Source organism: Trachypithecus francoisi, unplaced genomic scaffold (genome assembly GCF_009764315.1).
Source record: "Trachypithecus francoisi isolate TF-2019V2 unplaced genomic scaffold, Tfra_2.0 Lachesis_group1, whole genome shotgun sequence".
NCBI lineage: Eukaryota > Metazoa > Chordata > Mammalia > Primates > Cercopithecidae > Trachypithecus > Trachypithecus francoisi.
The window spans coordinates 178,674,803-178,693,546 of record NW_022681454.1 but is presented as its reverse complement, the minus strand read 5'-3'; the positions used below and the strand labels follow the sequence as shown (position 1 = coordinate 178,693,546).

General features: G+C 45.7%; 1 long non-coding RNA gene across 1 annotated transcript; it reads left to right on the top strand.

Moving 5' to 3' along the window:
- Positions 1-229: 229 nt before the first annotated feature.
- On the top strand, positions 230-7,053 carry LOC117086203. The gene is made up of 2 exons (XR_004438242.1): positions 230-1,000; positions 6,037-7,053. It is a non-coding gene; the product is annotated as an uncharacterized LOC117086203 (long non-coding RNA).
- The last annotated feature ends 11,691 nt before the right edge of the window (positions 7,054-18,744 follow it).

Here is an 18,744-nt window from a genome sequence, read left to right as displayed (position 1 = left end):
GAGCAAGATCCGTCTCAAAAACAAAAACAAAAAAAACACGTCTTCAGCCTTTCTGGGCACACTTCTACATCCTCCCGACCCAAAACTGCACTGGAAGAGAGTTCACTGAAAGCTGCATTTGTCCTCAGCCCAAACAATAAGCCACCGTGCCTCAGCTATGCCCTAATGCAGCATGACAGTGAGCTGTCTACCTGAAGTCTGTGGTCCCAGGTCAACCATGAGGGACCCATAGCAGAAAGATACAAGGCCTTGCATATACACATGTTTTAAAAACAATGAAACAATGAATAAAAGTTCTGTAGTGACGGCCAGTAGTGACAGTCCACGAGGGGACATCCTGGTACTTTCCCCCGTTTCATACTTTTCCTGTTACTATAACCATGGTCTGTACCTTCTCTAGAAAGGCGACTAAAACATGTTTAGGACATCTGGGCGGCTATACTGAGATCCCAGCGTGTGGCAATCCAGCCATTACGGGAGCCGCACTGCTGAAGCACAGGTGCGTCCTGCCGGCTCTTAAGCCCAATTAGGAGGCAGGGTTATTTGCTGGTGGAACACAGCGGACCCTGCTGTGCATGACGTACCCAAGCTGTGTCAGCTGCACTTGTGGCTTGTCCCATGACCCTTCGGCCCATCCTGCTGCGAGTGTGGCTGTCAGGGTTGAGAGTTTAGAGAGAAGTGGGCAGGCAGCTTCAGGCCCCACGTTGGTGTTGGCCTGGGCACCTGTTGGATCAACACAATAACTGCACCCTGGAGTTCCTGGAAGCTGCCTTCTGCTCAGCCAGGCCTGCTTGTGGACGGAGCCCGTGCCAGCTACACGTGCCAGGGAAGCCACAGCTTGGCTGGTGAGCAATGCAGTTCCAGGAAAGTGCAGGCTCTCTGTGTTCTTTCCTCTCTCGCAAACCAGGGGCAGCCTTGGGTCCCTTGGGGGTCACTATGTTATACCTGCTTTTTATCTGTCTGGGCAGGAGCTGCTCAAGCCACATCTTATGACACTGAGGTAAGAGCAGAAGGTTGCGGAGTGTGCGGGCTGGGGTGTGTGCTAAGGCCCTGTGTGCTGGATTACTCCTTATGTGTCTCATTGCTTACAGGAACTGTTTGTTTGTTTGTTTGTTTTTTGAGACAGGGTCTTACTGTGCCACCCAGGCTGGAGTGCAGTGGTGTGAACATAGCTCACTGCAGCCTCGGACTCCTGACCTCAAGCAATCCTCCCGCCTCAGTCTTCCAGGTGCTTGAGATGAGAAATAGACTTTTTCTCCTTTAAGAATTCATTATTTCTCCCCTTGGGCTGTTTGTTCAAACCCACACAGGAGCAGGAACATTGCTTTCGATTGCCAAAGAAATGTCATAATGATGCCAATGATTAAAATGTCAAGAACACAGTGTCTTGGGCTGAGATGGTGAAGGCAGCATTCAGGCAGCGGTGATCTGGGGTGATTGGAGTGGCTAGGCAGAGACTGAGGCCTCCCTTCTTGTAGGATTTGATGGTGGAACAGAGCGGACCCTGTTGTGCATGATGTACCCAGGCTGTGTCAACTGCATTTGTGGCTTTCCCATGACCCATTGCTCATTGCTATTATTGTCTTGTTTTAATTTTGCTTTTGTTTGTTTGGGTAGGTGAAAAGGCAGGTCGGGTGATGAGAGCAGGATGTTTCATTTTTATCAAGCATCACCTGATTCAAAACGTAGCCACTGAAAAGAAGCAATCGTTTTTGGCCTGTGTCTCTGAGGATAAGACAGTGTGTGGGTGATGGATGCAGCCCAGGTGGGAGCTGTCTGCAAATAACCCAGCTGCTTCCTGCGGCTCTGGTCATCCTGCTGCCCTCAGCTGCTCCCACGGAGGCCACCTACCTCCCTAACACTGAGCTGCTCACCTGGTCCAGCCACCAGTGACGGCCCCTGGCTTTTGAGGTGTCTGTTTTCTCTTCTCTCACTCCACTGCCACTGGCTTCCAGGGATCTCCAGCCTGTATAGAAACTTCTCACTACGCTGCCCTCGCCCTTTTAGCAGGCTCCTGATGCTACTGACTCCACCTCCCAGACACATCATTCTAATTTAATTCTTTACAAGTATTCTCCGTCCTGGAGTGCTGGGCTCCACTATGGGGGTGAGCCAAGGCACATCACCCACAGCTTTCCAGACACCTGGGGCCCAAGGCCCGTCCTGCTGTGAGTGCGGCTCCTTCAGCCTTCTTCCTTTTTCGCCTGTGGGGAGTTAGGCATTCGTGAGCCTCGTACTCAATCCCTGCCTCTGTCAGGGCCTGCTAAGTCAATAAGACATACCTGCGTGTGTCAGAACATGTGCAAGCTTCTGACAGGATTCCGGCTTTTCCCCATGGAACTTTTGGCAGGTGAAGCATGTGGCTCAACAGCTGGTCTGATGTCCCTTAACCTCCCCCACACCAGGACTGTCTCTGTCTCCACATTCCAGCATATCTGGGTCTCAGCTTTGACACAATCAGGCACTGTTGCTGAAGTTTTTGTTTATATGACAGAAGAAACTGTCACCGCCCCCCCACCGCACCCTCCCACCCGTTGTAGGAAAGGGCTCCCAGGTCTTGAGACCACATGCAGGGGATGGGAAAGCTGGCATTAAAGGGGAATGGAGTCCTTCCGTGATTCCAGCAGCCTCAGGAGGAGAACATCAGAATCCGAAAGTTCCTGTGCCCAGGGATGGGGACCCGCTGACTTCAAGAGCAGAGCAGGTGTCTGGCTGGTGGAGGAAGTCCCCAGTGTGGATTAATACTGTAGTGTCTCCGGAGAACACAACCAACATTTGTCTTTGGGAGATGTGTTTGAGTAGATCAGTTAGTGACAAACCCAGCCGGCCTGCAACCCTCCCGGCAGAGAGTGAAAAGCAAACACGACTGGAGGATACCGCCCACCCTGGTCCCCAGAGAGCCGCGTTGTTTCCTCCCGCCGAGGCCTTTGGATCGGGCCACAGCAAGCATCCCTGGGCACCTGGCTGAAGCTAGAAACTCGGGATAAGAATGGAGGCCCTGGAAGGGAAGAAGAACTGAGGAGTGAGCTTGCCCTGTGAGAAGGGGTGGAGCTCTTCAGAGGATGGGGGTGAACTTACCAGACACCTGAGGAAATGGAGGCTGTGCTGGAATGGGGGAGCCTGGATGAAAATCAGAGAATGAGAAGGCCGGGTTCAGAAGGGTGGGAAAGTCCCCGGGTGTTCCCCTCGAGGGGGATGAGGTCATCTGGGGCCACTAGGAGGACCAAGCCTTTAGGCAGAACCTCAGTATTTACCCTCCTGTGTTGTAATCCTGCCTTATTTTGGGTTTCTAAAAATTGCAGTAAGATGTACATAAGAGTTACCATTTTAACCATTTTCAAGTGTACAATTCAGTGGCAGTAAGCACATTCACGATATTGTGTAACCATCGCCCCACTGAGTTCCAGAACTTTTTCATCATTCCAAACACAAACTCTGTACCCATTAAGCAATATTACCCTTTCCCCTCAACCCCCGCAGCCCCTGGCGACCTCTGCTCTACTTTCTATCTCTTTCAATTTGACTAGGTATCTCAGAGAAAGGGAATCATATAATGGTTTTCCTTTTGCATTCGGCTTATTTCGCTTAGCATGTTTTCAAGGTTCATTCATGGTGTAGAATATATCCAAATGGCATTCCTTTTAAAGGTTGAATAGTATTCCATTATATGTAGATGCTACCTGACAGTCAATGAATGCGCTCACTGCCATATGTGCATAGAAACCCGTACTATGGCACTGGCTTTTTTTGGAGTGAGAATCTTGCTCTGTTGCTCAGGCTGCAGTGCAGAGGCACGATCTCGGCTCACTGCAACCTCCACCTCACAGGGTTTAAGCAATTCTCATGCCTCAGCCTCTCGAGTAGCTGGGACTACAGAGGCACTCCATTGTACCTGGGTAATTTATATATTTTTAGTAGAGACGGGTTTCGCCATGTTGGCCAGGCTGGTCTCAAACTCCTGACCTCAGGTGATCCACCAGCTTCAGCCTCCCAAAGTGTTGGAATTACAGGCATGAGCCACCGCGCCTGGCCTGATTTACAGTATTTGAAATCAAATCCATCCTCAGCGTTTCCCCAAGGGGATCAGAGCAGGGCACCCGGGAACATACTTCCTTCAGGAGTGTTACAGAAGCTTAGCTACTGACACGCTCTCTCCTGCTGCACTTAAAACTGGAAACAACTGAAATGGTCAGCAATGTGTGATGGCTGGGAAAATCACAGTCCATTTCACCAGTAATGTCCTTCAAGATTTTTCAGTGAGATGGGCAAAAATTTCATGATATAAAATTGAATACAAACAAAGCAGATGACAAAAGACATATATAATGTTATACATTTGTAATACGTCTTAATACATCTCAGTAATACAGAGTGCATTGCGGTAAGAGATATGTACATATATAAAAGCAGGAAAGAGATGTGAAGTATAGTTTGTCTCTGGAAGATGGAGTGAGGAATAGTTTTTGTCTTTTCTAAATTTTTCATAAAATCCTGTGTCATATTCTTACGTTCATCTCTGGGTGGTCACCCATGTCAGGACCATGAGAGGCCCGTGAAAGAGGCAAAAAGAATCCTCAAAAAATATCTACCCACTAAATTCTCTGCATGACCTAGTCTCAGGAAGGAAAGGGTGGAATCTTGTTACCATATTAGCAAGAGTGGCTGTGCACACGCTTGCGGGGAAGAACTTCCCTATTATGACACTATTTTTCAAAACAGGCTTTTCCGTGCTTAATCTGTTTTGTGAATGATCCTCTCTCTGCCCCTCCCCATCCTACAAAAGAGAAGACATTCATTTTTATGTGTGTCAATGGTAATTCTGTTGGTAAGGCTAGGTCCTATTGCCTGGCCACAAAGGGGAACCCATTTAAGACCTCTGTCCCTTGTGGTTCCATGGCCTGGGGATGCATAGGAAGGCAGTCACCACACAGTACGGGAAGAGAACCTGATGTTCTCACTCAGCTACTGGTTCACTTGGGTTAAAAAATGTCATGGGCAGACAGGCTGGCCAAGTTGCTGTATTCTCTTTGGATTCAATAGCAATATCACTTATTTTTATGTATTTACTTATGCATATTGTATTTCACAAGAACAGGCTTCAAGATGGTTTACTAGCATTTGTTTGCTTTTATTTATCACATTTATAAGTATTGGTTTATCAAATTTTATACTGTAATAAGATGTTAAAAACAAACCAGAAGAAAAGAAAAGTAGAAGAAAAGGAGGTCGGGGGAAATTAGTGTGCAGAACACCTGCTGTGAGACTTTGCAGAGTTACCAAAGTTGGATGGGAAACTCAGCTGGGAGCTTCCTGGTGGTTAAGGGGGATCCCAAACAGAGGGTCACCTTAGAGCTGATTCAGCAAGGAGAGGACCATGAACCAAGCACTCTTGCTTAATGGACTCTAACCATCTTAAAACACTGTCAACCAATAATTGAAAACTCACCCAGAGTCCAACAACAGCCGTGTGCAGACACAATCTCCTGGGGTGGCCAGAGAGGACAGAGACATGTTCCAGCTGCCAGATTCATTGCTGCTATCTTCTGAGAAGCTGGGAGTCAACACTAGGAACTGAACAGTGCCCAGAGAACAGCAAACTAGGGCTGGGTCTTAAAAAGCCCTTGCCTAACTTTATAAAGTCTAAATGAGTTTTGGTTTTATCCTAAAATGTTGGTAAAACTCCTTAGGCTGGTATTCAAGGCCACCACAAGCCAACACCAACAAATATCTATAGCCTTGGTCCCACTTCTCCACATCACCTGTCATTCCAGTTGAACACTGGCCTCAGGCTCGCTGTGCCTACTGTTTGACACCCCTTCCTCTTCTTTGCACAATTCTTTCCTTTAACCTAGAATGATCTCCAGAGTGATTTCCTTTCACCCGCAATGATCTCCAAATGGGGTCGTCTGGGGCCCAAGGGAAGCCCCACCTAGAAGAGAACGTTAGAGCATTCACAAGGATTTCTTCTTCTGATAAGAACACCAAAGTTCCTTGTGGGGTAACTAGTTTCTCTTCTATTTCCGTTTTCTCTTCTAGGAGGACAGCACATTGCACTCTCACCTCCTTTGCAGTTAAGTGTGATATAGTGCCAACAGAGTGTGAAAGAAAAGAAAGAAGATGATTCACCTCCCAAAGAAGGCGATTCCCCACTGCTGTGTCCCTTCTATCACCTTGATTCAAAAAACCAAAATGGACCCAGGAACCACGTGTTGAAGATGGGAGAGCTCCAAAAGAGACTGGAGCCCTGAGTCACCACCTGGAGGAAAACTACCCACCCATCAGGAATTTATACTATACAATTGGGAGTTTTTGGGTTACAGCAGCTACTTTAACTAAAACACCCAGAGACAAGAGTTATTATTGCACACACTGGTTACCTTTTTGTATGTGTGGGTCCTCTCTGTTCGATGAGACTGCACATTCCTTTGAAACACGTCTGTTTAAAATTCTTATATCCTCAGACAGCCTAGCAGAGAGTATGCACAGAGTGAGCCTTCAGTAAATGCTGAGTAAATAAGCTCCTAAAGGATGAAACTGGGTCTTCAAAGCTTGTTCTGACCAGTACTTAGTATAGGATTTTGTGCTGTTGGTCACTTTTCATAAAGGTTCTTGCTATTAAGGAACTTGATATCCAAGGTACTCACAGAGTAGAAATTCAGGGGAAACAAACAGAAGAGATATGTCCAAAAATCCATTTAAAATTTCACTGACAGATATTTATCTCTTTAATCCTGGAAGTTGTTGCACGTAAGGGAAGGTTCAGTAGAACGAAAATAGGACTGCAAGCTGGGAGGAGATTTGGGGTCTCTTGGCCAACTCTGCCACAAATTGTGTTACCTTCAATTTCAATTTCCCTGCTGGTAAAATGAAGTCAGTGGTCCCCAAAATGAAATTTGGACTAATGGCAAATTAGCTAGCATTTGATTACACATCGATAGGTTCCCCATGTGATTTTAATGCACAAATCAGATTTGGGAACCATTAGGTAGGTGATCTTATCCTATGAGTCTATCTTTTTCAACATGGAAAAATAAATGTGTTTTGCTGACCGAAGGCTGTGTAACTTAGAACTGGAAAGACACATAGAATCGAATAACCCATCTCTATGGGGCAAAAAAATTAAACACCTTTAGTTCGTCCAAAGATGAAACGGAAAAATAAACATGTTTTAAGATGATTTGGTAGAGAAAATATTTTCTTTGCCAGGATATTAGAGAATTTGTCAAGAGTTATTAAACAGGAGGGTCAAAGGTTTCATTGCAGGAACTTCATAAATATTTGTTTATTAGCTGATTAGTGTGCTGATCCAAGCAGAGAAGGAATTCTGTCTTTGTTTTAAAGCCAGGATTTCTAATTGCCCTTTAGGGATAAAAATGTGCTCTGTGTTCAGCTAAGCAACCTAAACTGTCTACTCCATTATTCAAACAAACACCAAAAGGGATTTAATGTATCCTCTGGCAACCAAAGATCATACTCCCAGGTCAAGCTTCCTTCGGGCAGATATCAATGGTTACTTTTAGCTATTGAAAAATATTGCATAATTCACGCGCTGTGCTTGACAAAGTTGATCCAAACTCTGGGACCCTCAGGAATTTCAGGCAGAATTCCTTCCTCTTGGAGGGTGTCTTCGTTCTCCACCCTGGGTGTTTATCATGCCTCTGAGTGAAACACAATGATAACAATGGCATAGCTTTTCAAAAAAGAAATGATCCAGAGTCCTTTCTAAAGTGCAGCAATCAGAACTATTGATTCTGAAATTGAGCCATTTCCAGTGGTACTAAAGAAGTGGCATATTAGAGAATTAGAAGATGTCTTCTGTTCAGCACACTCCAAATCACTCTCTATACAAACGTATTCAAAATGTATTTTTATTCAACATATTCAGAATGTTCATCCTTCAAAAAGTGCTTCCCCCATTAGCCAGCCACATGCAAGTCGGTTGTTCCCACCTTTATTCTACTGATATGGAGGTCATTTGAATGCTCTTTTCTCTGTTAACATGCTGTCATTTGAACAATACACTCACGTTTCATGCAAATTTGAATTATGCAAGTTTTAAATAATGCTATGTAAAACAGCAATAAAATACTACTGGAGATTGCTCAATTTCAGAATGGGCAACATTTGAAATAGTCCAAATTCCTCCAAATTTGCATGATTTATCCAGAATGGCATAACAAATCCAGAGCACAGCCAGTGAAACTTACACCGTGTTTGGACCCTGGTCTGGTGGCTGTGCCACGGTTGTGGTAAACAGAAACCTCCACGGGGAAACCTCCACAGGCCTTGGTCAGTATGACGGGGAGTCGTACAATGAATCAAAGCAGATGTTTTCCTGAGGGATTTTTGTGGCTATAGTGCAGTTTAAAAAAATTCATCGTGTTAATAATTTAATATTTTTGATATCCTATGAAAGTATCACATAAGCTTTTATAATATAGTGGCACTGAAAACGTGCTGTAAATTATTATACTCCATTCAGTATGACAGGGGAATGGTTCCAGGACCCCCAGCACCTTCTACCCCAGGATACCAACATCAGCGATGCTCAACTAACTGATAGAAAATGGTCTAAGATTTGCATAGAACCTACTTACATCTTCTTGTATACTTTTTTTTTTTGAGACAGAGTCTTGTATACTTTTTTTTTTTGAGACAGAGTCTAGCTCTGTCTCCCAGGCTGGAGTGCAATGGCACGATCTCAGTTCACTGTAGCCTTCGCCTCCTAGGTTCAAGCAATTTTCCTGTCTCATCCTCCCGAGTAGTTGGGATTACAGGCACACGCCACCACGTCCAGCTATTTTTTTTTTTTGTATTTTTAGTAGAGACAGGTTTCACCATGTTGACCAGACTCATTTCGAACTCCTGACCTCAAGTGACCCACCCACCTCGGTCTCCCAAAATGCTGGGGTTACAGGCATGAGCCACCATGCCCAGCCCCTTCCCATATACTTTAAGTCAACTCTAAATTACTTACAATATCTAATTTTATATTGAATTACTTAGGATTTATATTAATCCTAAGTAAATAGTCATTATACTATTTGGCATAGGGAATAATGGCAAGAAGAAGCCTGTGCGTGTTCAGTACAGACACAACCATCTTGTTTTTGTTGTTTGCTTTTTGAATACTTTCCATCCATGGTTAGTTGAATCTGAGAATGTTGAATCCCTGGATACTGAGGGTCAACTGTAGTATGAAGCAACATTAGATGTGATAGATGAAGAAGGCCTGTCACTGGCCATGATCCACCGTGCCATTAATTTGGGAGAAAGACTCCGCAAAATAAAAGAGACTGTGCTAAGACGCATTTTGAAGCATCTTTAAAGCAAGTATACCATGAATATAGAATATAGGCACTCTGATAACATATTCCCTTCCTGTCTTGTGATTATCTATAGGAAAATTAGACTTAGATTAAGCACATCTTGGATGATGCCATTCTTCAGGAATGTGGCTGCCTTTAAACTATTTTTATGTGAATATAGTGCATGTGCTTCCTAGATTGCAATCTCAGAAAGAAGTGGAAACCATCTGTTGTTTTTATATCCCACACTCCAGTTAGCTAATGACAATAATGGTGGCATTGTGACAGTAGTTTACTGTTTACAAAGTGCTTCTGTCTCAGTTCATCCATGTGACGACATTGCAAGGTGAGTTTTCTTGGTTTCTAAGCTTGACAGGCCAGGACCCAGAAGAAGTGTAGAGAGAGTCGTTGATTTGTCTGGGTCACTCAGCAACAACTGGTGGGTAAGAAACTGGAGAATGGGAAACTACAGGCATCCGAATGGGAAGCTACAGGCACGAAATGAGAAGCTACAAGCATCCAAATGGGAAGCTAAAGGCATGGGATGGGAAGCTACAGGCATCTGAATGGGAAGCTACAGGCATGGGATGGAAGCTACAGGCATCCAAATGGGAAACTACAGGCATGGAATGGAAGCTGCAGGCATCTGAATGGACTTCTTGCATCTGTCTCCCTTTAAAGCCCTGCATCTGATTCTGTCTCTTCTGGGTACAGGCATGTCTGGCGACATGGAGGATGAACACCTCTCACGCTGCCTCTCTGCTACATGATCTTTGCCTGTGGTCCCACACTGATTCCTCAGAGCATCAGTTCATTAGGGGGACTTATCTGGGGCTGGTTGGTGAGGAAGAAGGGTCCCTGGTGTGCACTGATGTTCACCGCATGGAAATGTGTCCCGTGGGATGGAGAGAAGTGGAGGGGCACACTCCATATCAGAGCAGAGTGGTCATAGCTACCAGTCCCTGAAGAAGCAGCAGGAAAAGCCAGGGGACCACATTCTGTTTCCAGCCATAAGGAGTCATGAGATCGTGGAAAGATCCTTTAACCTCTCCAGGCTTAATTTCCTCATTTGTAAAAGAAGAATAGCACTTGTCCAAGCCACCTCACCAGACGGTTATGAATGATGGGAATTCTTTCTTTCTAACACATGCCACGCTTGGGCAGGGCTGCCCTGGGACCTCCGGTGAGCCTGCAGGAGAGAAGCCTCCCCCCACCATGCCAACAGACCCTCCCCACCCAGCCCCCACACTCCCTGGCTGGCACGCGTGGGACTTTGTTATTATTGTTGTTTTAAAAAATGGATTCGGGGTTTTGCATTTGAAGAATAAATAACAAATATTCCAGCTGGTCAAAGAAACTGAAATACATATTTATAAGCCAACCTGTTTTGTTAGTTTTTACAAATATAAAATTATGTCCCCTTTTGGTCTGTAAACTAAACTCTATACAATTATCTGAGTGTGAGGAATGAAATCAGTTTTAAGAAATTTACTTTAGAGGCTGGGCACAGTGGCTCACTCCTATAATCCCAGCACTTTTGGAGGCTGAGGCGGGTGGATCATTTGAGGTCAGGAGTTCGAGACCAGCCTGACCAACATGGCGAAACCCTGTCTCTACTAAAAATACAAAAATTAGCCAGGTGTGGTGGTGCCCACCTGTAATCCCAGCTACTTGGGAGGCTGAATGACGAGAACCAATTGAGCCTGGGAGGCGGAAGCTGCAGTGAGCCAACATCGTGCCACTGCGCTCCAGCCTGGACAACAGAGTGAGACTCTGTCTCACACCAAAAAAACAAACAAAAAAGAAAGAAAGAAAGAAAGAGAGAGAGAGAGAGAGAGAGGGAGGGAGGAGGGAGGGAGGGAGGGAGGGAAAGAAAGAAAGAAAGAGAGAGAGAGAGAGAGAGAGAGGAGGGAGGGAGGGAGGGAAGGAAGGAAAGAAAGAAAGAAAGAGAGAGAGAGAGGAGAGAGAGAGAGAGGGAGGGAGGGAAGGAAGGAAAGAAAGAAAGAAAAAGAAAGAAAGAAAGAAAGAAAGAAAGAAAGAAAGAAATGTACGTTGGAAATGTCCAGAACAGGCAATTTAGATGAATTTATGAGGACTCTCTTTTCCTTGGCGCAAAGGCACCTAGGGCATAGCTTTACCAAACCAAGGAGATTTGGCAGGGCATGTGCCCTTGTCCTCCAGAAAACAAAGAGTGGGTCTGTAAGCAACATAGGGGAGGAGGAGGCTCACTCCTACACACACACACACGTACAACTCCAGGAAGGAGGCAGGTGGGAAACAGGAACACCCCCTTCTCCTCTTCTCAAACCTCCACCAGTACCCATTGTCCTTTGGTACCAGTCCTGCCCCTCCCTGGCTGCCTCTGGGTTGCATCTAATTTCGCCTGAGTTAATGTCTCTGTCAATGGTTCTATGCAGTGGGCTTTGCTCTGGGGAAAGATAGAAATAAATTTTGTGTTGTGGTCTTTTGATTCTGGCTGCTGGGAGTGCCATGTTGAAGGTGAGTCTCAGGTGAGTCGTGGCTCAGGGAGAGTAGTGAGCACCCATTCCACAGAGCTGCTTTCCCTTCCCCTGGGCCTGAAGTTCCCCTGGGAGGCTCTTGGCTGGCAGCCCATGGCAGCCAAGCTTCTTTGTTCATGGTAGACACACCAGAATTCGACACAAGTCAAGAGTGTGCAAGTGTGTGTTTAGAGACAGAGGGCTTTCCCTCTTACCCATTGCATAAATTAGTTTAAAAGAATCTTCGAACTGCAGATGTTCTAGTGTGTTTCTATGTCCATCCACTACCTCCACTTAACCCCTTTGGTATATAGACCTGTTCTGAGATTGGGGAAGGAGGCTTCAGAAGGCCCTGTGGCTTGCCCTAGGCCACTCGGACAATTGGTAGAAGAGCCAGGCCTGGAACCGGTTATCTGCACCCTCCCATCTTGGGACACTGCTAGCATGACCTGGTTCCCTGGTTATCCCCTGGGTGGGTCAGACTGTGCAGGTCAGAACTCAGATAAGGCACCGGGGGAACACACGGAGAGGCCTTTGCCAAGAGCAGTGCAGCCTGAGAAACAGAATGAAATCTTTGAATGTTGTGGGTGCAGAAAGAGGCGAAGTAATTGACTGCTGTTGGAACCCAGGAAAGGAAGCTGGGAGCAGGCGATGTCAGAGATTGAGATGTTTGGTACCCAGGCCGCAGGCACTGGGCCCCATTTTCGGGAACAGGCCTCTTGCCCCTGGGAGGGCATCCAGCACTAAAACGTCAGAAGCTCAGTCCTACAGGGACTAAAGTGGTTGGCAAGGGACATAAATGGATATTCAAGTTTATGAAATAGGGCTGGAACCTCATGATTACGTCAAAGATGGGGCTCATGAGGGGAGAGGGGGGCAAAGCAAAACCACAGCATCCAGAAAAAGGTGTCTGAGTGTCGGGTCAATCCCACTAGGGCCACAGATAGGGGCGGTCCCAGAGGCGAGATGGGGGTTGAGCTTGCAGATTTGGAATAGTTAAGGGGATTGGTGCAGGGACAAAGGTGAAGGCTGCTGACCAGGCAGAACTTTTGCACTGACTTTTAGCCCAGTGCTCTTTTCTATTAAATATTTATCTATTAGAAGTTCTGCAAGGCTAAGACTTTTCACCCTTGTACCCTATAAAAAAAGGAGGGTAAAGAGATGTGAGGTTCTGACTCGCTTCTGCCAGTTTGGGGAAAGCAGTCATATTTACCCAGATTTGGCAATCCCATATTGGATAACTCAAGCAAAGGAAAATCATAGCCCATGGTCAAGCTCCCATTTCTTCATAAATACCAGGAAAATGGGCTTTGAAAAGGTGTTACATAAGTCATCCTATTGAAAAGTCAGGTAGGAAGTACAATGTGCAATTCAGTCAGTAAGGCAGTTGCCACTAGACTCGTGGAGGAAAGAGGGAGATTGAGACTCCTGTCAGAGGCAGGATAGAGAGGGGAGGAATACTAGTCTTATAGTCAGAAAACCTGGTTGACTCTGCCATCCCACTGCTCTGGGCAATGTCCTCATCTATAACATGGGGAGTACACACCCCAGAGAGGAATGAGAAGTAAATGAAATTGTATCTTTGCAAGAGCATTGAAAGAATTGCAGAGAATTATTTTCCTATAATTTATACCCACCACCCCTTTCCTCTTTCTTGGCTATTCAGATATTCTTGGCTGAGTCAAGGAATGAATACCCAGCTTGATTAGGCAGGTGTGGACTGAGGCTGGTGACCAACCCCATGGTCCCTCAGGAGCTTGGTGGTGAGTTCTTCTAGCAATAACTCACCTGCGTCTAATCCCACATTCACTCTCTGAGAGCAATAGAGAGAGGCTAGCGTTCTGCTGACTGTCCAGGCACTGAAATGATCATGGTCAAGTCATATCCAACTAACTCCTTTTTTTCTGTAGAAAATACTGTATTATAGAGTTGCACGTGCTCTTATTGTAGAAGGGGGCTGAAAAACTGATGAAGAACATAGCTTTGCTTGTTGATTAATGTCAGTGTGCTAGCCAGAGCGAGATCATTAGGTCTCTGTTTTTGGCCATGGTCAAACTGACAACTTAATGAGTAATGCAGAGAAAGCGCACTGATGAGATCTGTAAATGTGGGAAGAATACTTACGACCAAATAACAAATGCTAACTAAATAGATGATAAACAAAACCAAATAAATGCCCACAAGATTCTGCTAATGATTTTCACTCCTGGTTATGCACTAGAATCAACAGGGAAACATATTTTTTAAATATTCGTGCCTTCTAATTTAGTTACATTTCCCTGGGAATTAAAAAAACAAAAAGAGAGAGAGAAAAATCACATGACTAGGATCCTTTCCCAGAGATTCTGAGTATGGGGCCAATCTATGTGAAAATCGTTTTAGAAGGGAGTAAAGGCAAAACAAAACCAAGATGCAAAGTGGTATACACTTTAGGATACTAAGTATATGAAAATACATATGCAGAACAAAGATGATAAGAAAATATAAGAAATTGTTAACTGTGATTAACTCAGGATTAACAAACAGACTGATAATAAGTGACCTTACTTTCACTGTATTTTCTACATAAGCCTTCAATAGTCATAATGTATTGCTTTTTAATCAAGGGAGAGAAGTTGATTTTTAAAAAAAAGATGTTGGAGTTGACTGACTACTTCGGTGAGCCAACTGTATAATGCTGGTTACTAAGAAAACCATCAGAATCATAGGCTGCCTGTCCATGAACATGGTAGCTACTTAAGGTCACAAATGACACCATGGGCTTTGTGCTGAGCAGAACTCCCTGGAGTTGTGTTTGACTCTGAGGGCCACATATGGACAGAGATATCATCCACCAGGAGACGAAGGGTCTGCAACACGTCATGAGTCAAGAGCAAGAGGCTGGTTGGAAAAGAGGAGACGGGGGCTACGGCAACTGTCTCTCTATATCGGAAGTGCTTTACTATAGAAGAAGGGGCAGGCATCCTCAGAAGCCATTCATCAGCAAGAACATGCTGGCCCAACCTAAGAAAGAGCCTGAAAGAATAAAATGGTGCAGCAGCAGGGTAGGCTGCTTCCAAACGTATGAGGTTCCCCGTTATGCAACGTGTAGTGCATGCTCTGAAACTTCATGTATTTGGTAGGAAAAACTTCTGTGTCCTATTTATTCATAAATGTATTGAAATGTTCATTTATTCAATAAATATTTATTGAGAAGATTGTTGCAAGAAAGTTGGAGTAGGTGCCTTTCAAAAGTTCTTTCTGATCAAATCATGCTTCTGCTTAGTTCAAAAGAAGTGTTGGGGCTCTGATATTATATTGACTGAAGGAAAGAACATCCAACTTTTAAAGAATTAAAGTTAGTTTTATTCAGAAGTCTGACTCAGGACTATGGACTGAGGACTAGAGCCTGGGAGGAACCTTTCAGGGAGGTCGGACTCCTCCAAAGCAGTGTTTTAGTTCATAGTTTCACATCAAACTTGTTCAGACGTTACAGTAAAGCAGAAACACATCAAGTTTTGGATGTAAGAGTACATCTGATTCCAGGTCACAGAGGCATAATCGTTAACCACACCAGATGTTGTCTTATATCTAGGAAAGGGCAAAGACCAGGGTCACTTACCTTTTCTGGAATACAGTGACCCAGGCAAGAGATGTAGGAGCCGTGTGCTCTACCCTGCTGTGTCTTCAAAGCGTCCCTCTGGAAAGCTACACACACTCGCCACAGGGTCAGGGGCTCTGTGAAACTATGCTAGCCAGCATATTGAGAAAACGCAGCTTCTTACATGTGCTGCTCTGTCTCACCACTATGTGTGTTCAAGAAAGTTTTATTAGGTGCTAATTACCTAAGGAATAATTATTAGCATGTACCATGAATAGGTACAAGATTAAGGTTAAGATGCATGGATTCCAAGCCTGCAAGGCTAAGGCCTTTGGTAGCAGTTACAGGAAACTCCGAGTAGTCCTGAGAATCCAGGCCCAATTCCAGATGGAGTCATTTAGCTTGACTGATCAGGCCAGGGGGCAAGACGGACCCAAGCAGGAGGTGAGCAGCCTTGAGAGGACCCATGAGAAGGGGCTAAGGCCAGGAGATGGGGGTAAAGGCACTGAGAAAACAAACTGAACGAGGCCAGAAGAGAACTGGACTCTTAAATTGGAGTGAGTGGAAACAGAGACAATGAAAAGGCTGGGAAAACGATCAGATTTTCTCACAGAGCACCCCTCCCCATCCCCACCTCCCCTCACTCCCCATAGCTGGCCTGCACTGCAGCCCCAACCCCCACACCTCCACTCCTCCACTGCAAGGACCTGATCAGCAGTGAACATGTCTTGCGTTGTTCCATGGTCAGTATAGAAAGGGCGTCTTTATCTTTTTCACTAACACTTCCCCAAGCTCTTATTTCTTGATTGAAACACACACACACAGAGACACACACATACACAGCTTTTTTGAAACTCAAGATCCAAGAAAAGATGTTCTCATTGTTGATCAGCCCATTAGACCAAGGCCAAGAGTCTAGAATGAGGTTCCACATGGAATTCCAGTAGCTCCTTTGTGACTCCCCCATATAAACTCTCTCATCCCTCACTGACCCTGGGACATATAAATTACCCCCCACTGTGGGGCAGGTATCTCAAGCTGGACATGATCCTGTGGCATTGGCCAAATCCTAGAGCCAAAGAACTGACCATGCTCAAATTACCATGGTCCAGCACAGGAACCAGAGAAGATTCCAGTGGACCTTTTCTGGGAAGGTGACATTTTTTCCCTGGCATGGTTGCTGTGTCTGGCACTATGCTGTCTGTTATATATATATGTACTAATTCTTACAAAACCTTTGAAGAGCATGTCATTTTAGAGATCAGTAAGATGAGATTGATAGAAGTGAAATGAGTTACTTTGTATTGCCAGGTAGTGGAGTCAGCATTCAAGCCCAAATCTGCTCGAGAGCAAAGCTCATGCTGCTTATACAATACCACACAACCTTCCTCAGAGCAATGCTATTCATCAGCTGCATCTGGAGAACAGGGCCATGAGCCAGAGCAGAAGAACCAAAGGCCCACAGCCCATTAGATCAAGGCCAAGAGTGGAGTACTGACAACTTACACCCTTTCTTCCCTCCTTTCCCTCCCCTTCTCCCTCCTGTTCCTTTACCAGTGCAGGAGGGATGAGACCCCTGGGAGGTGACAGAAGCTTGGGCTGGGTCTGGAGGTGCACCTGGAAAGCAAGGCTCTGTAGATCAAACAAGCAAACCAGAGCTGCGACTTCACAAGGAGCCACTGAACATGAACCAAGTACTCAGTTCAGACAGCTTACATCTTCATTAGAGAATCGCAGAGTTGCCCCAAATTGTTAAGCAACACTCAGGGCTGTATGCAACCAAGCCCTGAAGGAGGCTCCAGAAAGCCAGGATTCAGTCAGGGCTGAGGTCAGAGGAGAGCAGTGTGGGTAAAGGCAGCTGAGAAAGGCCCCGAGGGACTCACAGTCACCCACAGAACTTCTGCCTCTGCAGTGTCTGGATCAGAGTGTTTGTTGAATGACAAATAGAAAATCAAGGTGGTTTGAATTCAGATGGAAAGAAATGAATTGAGATGACATTCTTAGAAAGAGAAAAAATATCAGATAAGTCATAGGGGTGCAAATAAGTGGGGAGAGGGAGGAAAACTGCCATGGTTCATAGTGGGAAGAAGTGGTGGATCACACGGGGTAGCTGGGTGGGACTGATGACTGCAGGGCCATGAGGGCCTAACAAGCAGCTGTTTTGTCCTATAGACACAATCTACTCACGGGCACTCTGGCATCTCCATATGGGTGTCTAATAAGCATCCTGAACTTCACTGGTTCTAAACTGAGCCCCAGATCCCAGGTTTTTACATCTTGGGATGCATTGATGGCTACTGCATCCTCCCACTTGCCAGGCCAAAAATCTTGGAGTCAGTCTTGACCCCTCTCTTTCTTTCATAAACGGAGTTTAATCTGTTAGGGAAAAAGATTAGCTCTACCTTCCCAATATGCCTAGATTCTAAAATGCAACCCCTTTTTCCCACGCCCACTCTCCACCCCGGTGCAGTCTCTGCTCCCCCTGCCCAGCTCACCACTGTGGTTCTTGGGTTGACTGCCCTGCTTCCATCCTTGTGCCCTGGAGTCTGCTCTCCGTGCAGTTGCCAAAGGCATTATTTTTTAAATGCAAGTCAGATCATATCATTCTGTCTTAGTCCATTTTGTGTTGCTACAAGGAAATACCTGAGATTGGGTAATTTATAAAGAAAAGAGGTTTATTTGGCTAACAGTTCTGCAGGCTGCACAGGAAGCATGTCACTGACATCTGCTTCTGGGAAAGGTCTCAGGCAACTTCCACTCGTGGTGGGAGAAGGGGGCCAGCATGTCACATGGTGAGAGAGCAGAAAAAGACAGGAGGGGTGCCATGCTCTTTTTAACAACCAGCTCTTGAGTGAACTAATAGAGTGAGAATTCACTCACTACTTTGAGAATAGCACCAAGATATTCATGAGCGATCCACCCACCACAAGCCAAACACCTCCCACCAGGCCCCACCTCCAACACTGGGGATCACACTTTAACATGAGACTTGGTGGGGCCAAACTAATCGTATCCAAACCATGGCATGCTCCCTCACTCAAAGCCCATCCTTGCTGCCATTTCTCTCAGAGTGAAAGGCCAACATTGGAAAGATATTGGAAAGACATCCTTCCAATGTCCGGCAAGCCCCATGGTCTGTGCACCTACCTCCACGCTGCACCTCCCCAGCCTTCCTCCTGCTGCCCTCGCCCCACTTGCTCCCTCTGTCCAGCAATACTGGCCTCCTTGCTGGTCCTCAGCTGCTCTGGGCATGCGCCAACCTCAGGGCCTTCATGATTGCTCTTCCTCTCCTGGGAATACACTTCCCCAGGTACTCCCAATGGCTTCCTCATCTGTCCTCCAGGTCTTTACTCCAATG